Genomic DNA, 9768 nt, shown 5'->3' on the forward strand with positions numbered 1-9768 from the left:
TGTCTTTAATTGTAGAAAAATGACAGCAATTGGAGTGTAGTTTGCTGAATGTAGGGCTGAATGGCCTACTGCACCTATTATCGTCTATTGGAGTAGCATAATCTTTCACTGACTAATGTTCAGGTTAAATTTTGATTGCACTGAAAATTCATTATTAATTTATCAATAAATCATTAATAAGAAATTACATACATATTAGTGCACAGTGCTCAACAAATGTTGCATATCTCTTGCATCAAATATTTCTGCATTTATCTAGTTTCTGTTTCCACTTCTGTGTACTAAAATCTGGATTTTCCCATGTTGTTCCATCTTTGTTCTTCCATTATTTCCAGATTAGATTGTGTTCCAGGATGCCTTCCTAAAGTTGGAGAGTGCATCTTGCCCCCCCCTTTTAGATAGCCTCACATTACAGAATTGTGTCTCCTGCAATATGCAGCCACAGAATACCACGGTAGATATGAACCTGTTTATTGCATATGATCTGCCAATTCATTTGAAGACCTTTTAATCTACACAGTTGTTCACTTTGTGCTTGGAGACAAAAGGGCCTGTCCCACGATCATGCGGCAAGTGCGACCTAATGTGGTCGCTTGAGCAGAACGGCCTCGCCGGGCCGGTCCCACTTCGATCGCCGGAGCCGTATGGAGTTGTGCGGATCTCTGCGGATTTTAGGATCTACTAGAAATAATAAGCTTAGATCCTCAAAAAGATACTGAATGTCAGAGATAATTGAGAATAGCCCTAATTACCAAGTAAAACAATTTTCATTTATAAAGTGATTTTAATGCAGGAAATCATCCCAACGTGTTTCACTGGAGATCAGGCTCTGTTGCACAGATATTCACTGTTGCATGTAGATGTGCACACAATGAGGTAACACCCACTTTATTCATGGGAACCTTAAGGGGAAATAGATGCTAAAATAATTTCTGCCTTTCGCCACATGGTGGAGCAATTGTTCAATAAAAGATGTGCTGGAGTTAAACTTGCATTTTAGGCATCTTATCAAAATGTAATGGTGAACAGGCTTGAAAGGTAAGCTGGCTGACTTGTCATTATCACTCAGTCACTGCCTTGCTCTGATAACCAACTGTTGTTACTGTTGGTAAGGTGAAGATTTGGATCCATGGTGGTCCCTTAGTTTGGTGGCAGGGAACGGAGCGGCTGGGTTTTCTGTCATTGAAGACAATGTTATCTAGTCTCAATTTTTCCAAGAAATAGAAAATGGATTCATGACACCTATTTTAGAGTCAGGATAAAAACACATCAATTTCAATTGTCACAGCAGCAGTTAATAAGTTTTATGTGAAGAAAAGCAGTGCTAGAGGAACTCAGTGGGTCAGGAAACATCTGTGGAGGGAATGAGCAGATAATGTTTCAGGGTTAGACCCTTCCCAGAGCTGCCAACTCTCATGCATTGAGCGTGAGATTCACGCATTTCGCCCAATTCTCACGCTGATCACAAATTTCTCACGCTTTGTCATGAGAAATGCTGTGACAACGAGAATTTCAAAACTACTATCAGCTGCTTGTGTGCACATTTGTTGACAAGACAGCAGCATTCTTATTCTCTATTATTCTCACTTGACCGAACTGTTACACACTTCCAAACCATGTCCCCATGCATTGAAAGACACGGACCGGGCAGTGAATGAGTGTCATCCATTGCAACAAGTGAGGCCATGTCCTGCTCCCAGCGGCAGTCGGAATTTAAGGATTTGCGGGAAGCGGTTGACATGAGCGAGGCTGGCGAGCGGCTGGAGAGAGGACATGGGCCGCGGAACTAGAAGGCCTGCAGTCCCCCCACATTTTATGCTAGACATGTTTCAATATCTCCAGCTTTGGACGAGGCATTGCTGTGCTCTGAGCAACCTGGTCGTGGGTGTTGAAGAGTCGGGGCGGAGGGAGGGATGGAAGCAGCGGCAGGGGCAGATGCGGATGGGGAGCTGGGGCTGGCAAGTGTTTGCCGGGCTGGCAAGTCGCTCGCTACAGCTCCAGCCATGGAGCAGCCTCTGCAAGAGTCCTGGGCCGTCGGAATCATTGCGCCGCGGCCGTGAGAGTCTGCCGAATTCGCCCTGGTGATCGGCATGGACCAGGCTGCGGCTCTGTGCATCCTGGAGGACAACCAGTGTCTGCTGGAAGTAGGTACCAAGCACTGGGTAGAAGCGGTGGAAGATAGTGGCCTTCAAATGGAGGAAGCATCCTGCTTGCCTGCTAGAATTTCGCTTACTGTGACTGCACAAAAAATGTTCCTGATGTTGTGTGAGTTCAGAACCAGGGCCACAGTTTAAGAATAAAGGGTAGGCCAGTTAGGACTGAGATGAGAACAAACTTTCTTCACCCAGAGAGTTGTGAATCTGTGGAATTCACAGGCACGGAAGGCAGTGGAAACCAATTCACTGGGTGTTTTCAGGAGAGAGTTGCATTTAGCTCTTGAGGCTAGTGAAATCAAGGGATATGGGAAAAAACAGGAAAGAGGTACTGATTTTAGATGAACAGTTATGATCATATTGAATGGCAGTGCTAGCTCGAAGGGCCGAATGGCCTAATCCTGCACCTATTATCTATGTTTCTATGCTTGAGTATATGGCAATAAAACTCGACCACTTGATTTTGAAGCATTCATGCATGGTGGTGGTATAATGTAGTCATAGAGTGATACAGTGTCAAAACCGGCCCTTCGGCGCAACTTGCCCACACCCACCCACATGTCCCAGCTACACTACCTGCTTTTGGTCCATATCCCTCCAAACCTGTCCTATCCATGTATCAGTCTGTTTCTTAAATGTTGGGATAGTCCCTGCCTCAACTACCTCCTCTGGCAGCTTGTTCCATACACCCACCATCCTTTGTGTGGAAAAAGTTACCCCTTAAAAGGTTACCTCTTAAAAATACTTTAAACAAAAAACATTGAATTCATACTTCAACAATGCACTAAAACATGAGTTTAATACATCAAATTTCAAAAAGTTCCTAGCGTCGGAGGGGGGGGGGGACACCCCCATCCCACACCCTCCCCCCACTTGGTCATTCCACTGCCTTGCCGGGTACCACCAAGGCCAGTGATCAGTGATCGCTCAGTCCCCCCACTTTCAAAAACGCTCCGCGGCCCCTGGTTCAGACAAAGATGTGCCAGATGTGAGCGGGGAACTGAGGCCAGTTGTCCGTGATGTCTGGATCCCAATGCTCAGTGCTTCTTGTTTCAGAGTTGGCTGATGTTATTGATTCGTAATTAGCCTGATTTGTAATTAGTTGACAAAACCTTAATTTATTAATCCGGAATATCCAGGGGGATGGGATAAGTGTGATATTAAAATGACATGCAAGGTGTCAGGCTGTCTGTCACAACATACAGCCCCGATAACCCATTATTTCCTTCAGTTAAATATTGGGAAGGAAGCACCATTGTCATTTGCCACTCAACTATTATGTTTGTTTACCTCATTGACTATTTCTAAACCACCCCCCCCCCCCCCCCCCCCCCACCACCAAATTCATTTGACAGGTTGAATAGAAATGTCCCCAATCTCGTTGTTTTATTTATTGAACATGTAGATGAACATCCTCAAGGAGTGTAATCAGAAGGAAACTGATTCATATGCAATGTTTAAGAGCTTGTTCAAAGAAGGGGCATATTTTAAAGGAGTGACAGATACTTGCAGGGGAATGTGTGAGGAGGTTATTATTTGTCTTTAGTTTTAGCTTGAACCAGGACATCTGAAGATTCAAAGTTTAATATAGTAATTGTGCTGATACTGATTCCAACCAACCAAGTAATGAATATCATCCATTCCGGAGGTTTTATTTTTCTGATGCAATTTAAACCTCACTTGGGTTTCAACCACTTCAATGCAAAAGTAATTGGGAATAGGGAATTGGGAATTGGAACAAAAATGTTCCTTTGGTACATATTAACTCTAATATAATAATGTATGCATGTTGGTAGGAGTTATCAAAACAAAGATATTTTTTATCATTGTTGTGTTATGAATACCACAGAAAATATTATGTACTCTCAAGATCACATTAAATAGAATATTATTGCTTAAGCATATATTGTTATTGGACTTTGCATTTCTGAAAAGTCCCAGCTGAGAAGAAGACAGCAAAATGCTGAAAATATTGGGGGGTGAAAATGACTTCAGGACAGTTTGTTAGGAAGATGAAGGAAATGGTAACAGAATACTTATACAGCTGAGTGAGAATAATTTTAAGGATGAAAAATTGTGGTCAACCAATTGATGACTTCTTTGACAAAGTAACTAACATGTTAGATAACAAGGAAGCCAATGGATGTAGCACATTTTGTTATACAAAATTTGGTCCGTGAAGTGCCCCATAAAAGATTACCGCAATAGATAAGCATCTGTGGACTTGAACGTAATAGGTTAAGTCCAGAGGGTCAGATATGGGGCTTTATGTGTGGGCCAGATATATTGTCAGTGCAGAGGGGCTAGGAGCAAGGCCAAGTGTGCATCCAGAGTCAAGGTCTGGAATAGTACTAGGTGTGTAGTCAAAGCTGGGACAATGGGAGTGTTCAGCACAGGGATCCTAAGCAGGTAAGCAGCTATGATCAGGGTAGAATAGGGGGCCAGCTGTAAGGCTGGACTCAGGGTCAGGAATGAGAGAAAGTATGCAATTGGAGTCAGGGTCAGGAGTAGTATCAGGTGTGCAGTGAGACCGAGGTTGGTCAACATGGGCCAAGTGCTTGATTATAATATGATTTCCATACATGAATACACTAAGATCATTCATGTGCCGCACCTGTTGATCAGAGCCCGGCTCTTCTGTGGAATGTAATTAGGAATGTAATTTAGCCTAACCTTATTCATAGCTAATCCAATTTAAAGCATAAATATTGCATTCAAGTGTAGGTTAAAAGACTTGCTACAGCATGCACCAGATTGCACAATTTAAAGCGGAAAAATGCAAAAACTCCGTACCATGGAAGGGGGGCACTCCCCTCCCACTGCCTCCTTCCCCTCCATCGCTAGGCTCACTCAGCTTGGTCTCTCGCAATTTCTTGCTCCCAACTCTCACCCAACATTGGCAGCCCTGCCTTCCTCAATCTGCAGAAGTGTCCCAATCCAAAATGTCATTTGTCCATTCCCTCCACATATTCTGCTTGACCCACAGAGTTCCTCTAGCACTATGTTTTTTTGCTCAGGATTCCAGCATTTGCTATCTCTTTTGTTTCCAAGTTATTTTAGGAGTCCGTGTTTAAATTGAACTGCCAAAATTGCACCCATATTGGTTGTGTTATATACATTCAGGTTTTTGTGGCTTGGCTGCTGCCTAGATGATGAACAGTATCAAATTGATCCTTTGATTTCCCATTTAACATTACATGGAGTAAGGAAAAGCAGGAGTGACAAACCCGTTCTCACAAATTTTTGAACTTGGTGACTTCTGAAATATCTGAACTGATCTGAGAATTTGAAATTGACTAGCAGGATTTCTATTTTTAATGTTTGAGGGACACAATCACTCAGGTGTGCTCCTGATGAAGGTTCCTGGACCTGAAACGTTAACTGTTTCTCTTTCCTCAGATGCTAACTGTAGATTGGTTATTGCATGTGAACCAATCATAGTAGATCTAGCATCACGCACCCCACCTTACCGTATGCTTTATACTAACACCCACTTCCTACACTAGGCAGTCTTGGAAGCGGTAACAATGAACTAACAACTAACAACCTGCTGTACTGCTATACTATATGTATTGATTAAAGATGACTTTGAACTCCAGACTGTGTAATTGGCTTATTTACACTAACTTTTTCAGCTTTTATTCCACACCAAAAAATGTTGTAAGAAGTTGATCATGTTGGTTGCATGATCGAATTCATAAAAGTAGTACCAGTAGTAGTTTCATATGACACATTTACGACCAGAACCAGATAGGTTGTCTACATGGTGGGAACATCTTGGAGAGATAGATTGGGGAAGTTATTTATGGAAGATTAGAGGGGAAGGGATATCATCAAGAAAAGGGAGATTAGAGATCAATGATGGAGATGGGGTTATTAGAGAATGTTGGGATGAGGGAAGATCAATGATTTGTGGGAATTTGGGAAACATTGACAAGTTTATGGGAGGTATAGGGAGGAATCAAAGATGGGATGGCGTGCATCATTCAATGTCAGGAAAAGTCACAAAAGTACGTGTATTTTCAAAAATCAATAAGTTTTGATTATCCAGCTGGTAGGGGTAAGTTTCTGATGCTCAAAGTAGTGTATTTTCACATTGAGATTGGTTCCTTGTGTCTGGTGCCAATGTCTTCCAACAAAAACTATTTATTCTTGACCAGCATATAGGCAAATGTCTGTGAGTAAACTATACTTCTTGTTCTACACAGTGAATGGGATAGTCTCGAGGAATGCTGATGAATAAAAACTTAGTGCGACAACTACATCGTTCCCAAAAATTTGCAGCACAGGTATATATGCTGAAGAAGGAAGTTTTATGGCCCGAGTTGGGACATCATATTAAGGTTGTACAAAACATTAATTAGACAACACTGTGTACACAGTGATCTGTGCACTTCTATTGCCATGGAATGATGAGATGAAAATGGAGATGGTGCTAAAGGTATTCATAAAAATGATGAAACAAGGAACTGCAGATGCTGGTTTATACCAAAGATGGATACAAAGTGCTGGAGTAATTCAGCAGGTGATGCAGAATCTCTGGAGACAATGAATGGGTGATGTTTTGGACCAGGACTCTTCTTCACACTGAAAGTGGGCAATGTTTACTAAACCCATTGTTGGCTAGGAAAGGTGTGATCTCAAGAGAAAAACAATGTAGAGAACTGTGGAATTGGTAATATGACAAGGGTGGAGGAAGGGGACATGCAGGGGAGGGGGAGGAGAATGTAAGTAGAAGTTATTTGAAATTGGACAATTCAGTGTTCATTCCACTGGGTTGTAAGAGGGCTTAAGTTACAAGGAGAAAATGGTTATGGGATTGTTTTTCCTGGAGCAAAGAGGCTGACAGTGATGTTATAGAGGCTTTTAAAAACATGAGGGGCATAAATAGTTTAAGAAGGAACTGCAGATGCTGGAAAATCGAAGGTAGACAAAAACGCTGGAGAAACTCAGTGGGTGAGGCAGCATCTATGGAGCAAAGTAAATAGGCAACGTTTTGGGTCTAAACCCTTCTTCAGACATAAAATGGATGGATAGATGTGGTTAATTTCCCAGAGAATGGGAGTCTAAAACCAGAGGACAAGATTTAACGTGAGAGGGTAAAAATTGAATGAGCAACTGATGGTCAGGTTTTTCATACAGACGGTGGTGGGTGTGTGGAACAAACTGCTGGGGAAGTGGTAGTGGTGGGTATAATTACAATATTTAAAAGGCATTTGAATAGGCACAAGGATAGGATTGACCGAGGACTATGGGCCAAATGCAGGCAAATGGGACGAGTTCAGGTATGCACCTCGATTAGCATGAGATGGGGTATAGGGCCTGTTTCCATGCTGTCAGTATTGAGATCACAGCAGATTGAAAACATCTCTCTTCAAAAATTATTGTTTGGGAATTTGCCGTTAGAGGCATGAAAATTATGAGCCGAGATAGAAAACTAAAAAAAAATCCTCACCCATCCTTCTCATTATTTACTGTCATCTGCAAACTGTGAGAAAAATAACATAAAGCATTGTAAAACCATTTTATGCTTTCATCTCATGTGGAGAACAACTGTTTACTCACTGTTCTCTGATCTGTTGATTGTGTAGCTGTAGTAACAATCTCTCTTTAATCCCCTTATTAATATTTCCAACAAGAGGGAAATGGTAGTGGCGGAAGCGTATATAATTAGCCTGTGATTATAAAATGATTTATTCCTCCTTGACCCGCGCATTACTCCAGCACTTTGTGTTTTCTTTTGTAAACCAGCATCTGTAGTTTCTTGTATCACTTGATTCCTCCTTACCACCTGTTCTAGGCAACTAAGATGCAGATTTGTAAATTAGCCAAAACAATGATTATCCTCAATAAACATTGTGCTTGTGGATGGAGCCAGTCATATTGTTAAATATTTATTACAGGAAAAATGCATTAAGCTCAAAAAATCAATTTCCTCTTGCTTTTTCTGTTGAAAAAGTGCAGCAATTTGTTGCCAGGATGGTGGGGACATTGTTGTGCATTTAAAACATATCTAGGTACATGCGAGCATTTATTGCTTATCCTGGGTAACTATTTGAAGGTGGGGAGCATTTGAACTGTTGCTGTCCTTAACAGGGTACAAAATAAAGTTGACGTTTCTACCTTTAGCAGAAATCTGGACACATTAAAAGTCAGTGCTTTGGCTGTACAGAACTGAGCAAATGCTTATGCTTTAGAAACAAAACTGGTGAATCACTAAAGAGATTATAGCAGTCAGAAATTGACAATGTAAATATTGAGGATAAATTTATTTAGAGGGTGGTGAATCTGTCAGGGGATATTTTTAAGGTAGAGATAGATAGATTCTTGATTAGTACAGGTGTCAGAGGTTATGGGGATGAGGCAGGAGAATGGGGTTAGGAGATAGATCAACCATGATTGAATGGCAGAGTAGACTTGATGGGCCGAATAGCCTAATTCTACTTCTATTCCTTATGATGATATTGTCCATGATACAATTGAACCTTCACTTCCTTTGAAACAAAAACTATTTGACATAGGTTGGACATTGCATGGAGTTGCTATGTTGTTGCTTCACTGAGATTCTGATGGAAAGAAGGTCTTGACCTAAAATGTTACCTATTCCTTTTCTAACCCACAGAGTTACTCCAGCATTTTGTGTCTATCTTTGGTGGAAACTATGGTTGGCCACAAAATGATGTTGGCAGAGAGACGTTGCCCCACGAAGGCTCCTGGATTTATTGTTTAATGTGGAACTTAAATAGGATTTAAAATGATAAAAATTAAACCAGTTGTGGTAATCACAGAGACTGTGGTGTCAAGAGTGCAGTGAGGCGCACTGCATTTTGACTCGGGTGGGAATATCCCAATGAAAAATTAATTATTTTTAGAAATTCAGGTGCATCTCAGGGGGATACCAGCAGGGTGCACAACCGACCAGATAATGCATATGTTTAACCTGCCCTGTATTCATTCCAAGGGGGGGGGGGGGGGGGGGGGGGGGGGGGGTTATTAAGCGCATATTAGGGCATATAGGGCAAGAAAAGAGGGAAATAAGTACCTGTAGTAAGAAAAAGGGAGATGTGACAGTTATGTGTGAATAATGGTGGTGTAGGGATCATGAGGAGCCAGATTAGCGGAGAGCAAGACAAAGGATGAACATTAAACATTAATTCACCTGGCAGGTATCCCAACATAAGGTTGGCTTAAACATGGGGTGAAAGATTTGATGGGAACCTGGGGGGTACTTTCTTACAGAAAGGGCGGTGGGTGCATGGAACAAGCTGCTGCAGGAGGTAGTTGAGGCAGGTGATAGAGGCAACTTGTAAGAGACATTTTGACAGGTACATGGATAGGGTAGGATTAGAGGGATATGGGCCAAAAGTTAGTGTAGATGGGGCATGTTGATCTGCTTGGACAAGTTGGGTCAAAGGTCCTATTTCCATGCTCTATGAATCTATCTTCCCAATAAGGCACATTCCATGGACAGTGTGGCTCAAGACCTCTGACATGTCCCATAGGGAAAGTTGTATTGGGAATGATTTCATCCTATTGGTTCTTGATGCAGAAATTGGGGCGCAAGGGTAATTAATTGCTGGAAATGCCATGCCAAAATCAGGCTTCCAAACTCTGA

The sequence above is a fragment of the Leucoraja erinacea genome, chromosome 2 (genome assembly GCF_028641065.1).
Source record: "Leucoraja erinacea ecotype New England chromosome 2, Leri_hhj_1, whole genome shotgun sequence".
In the NCBI taxonomy this organism is placed as follows: domain Eukaryota; kingdom Metazoa; phylum Chordata; class Chondrichthyes; order Rajiformes; family Rajidae; genus Leucoraja; species Leucoraja erinaceus.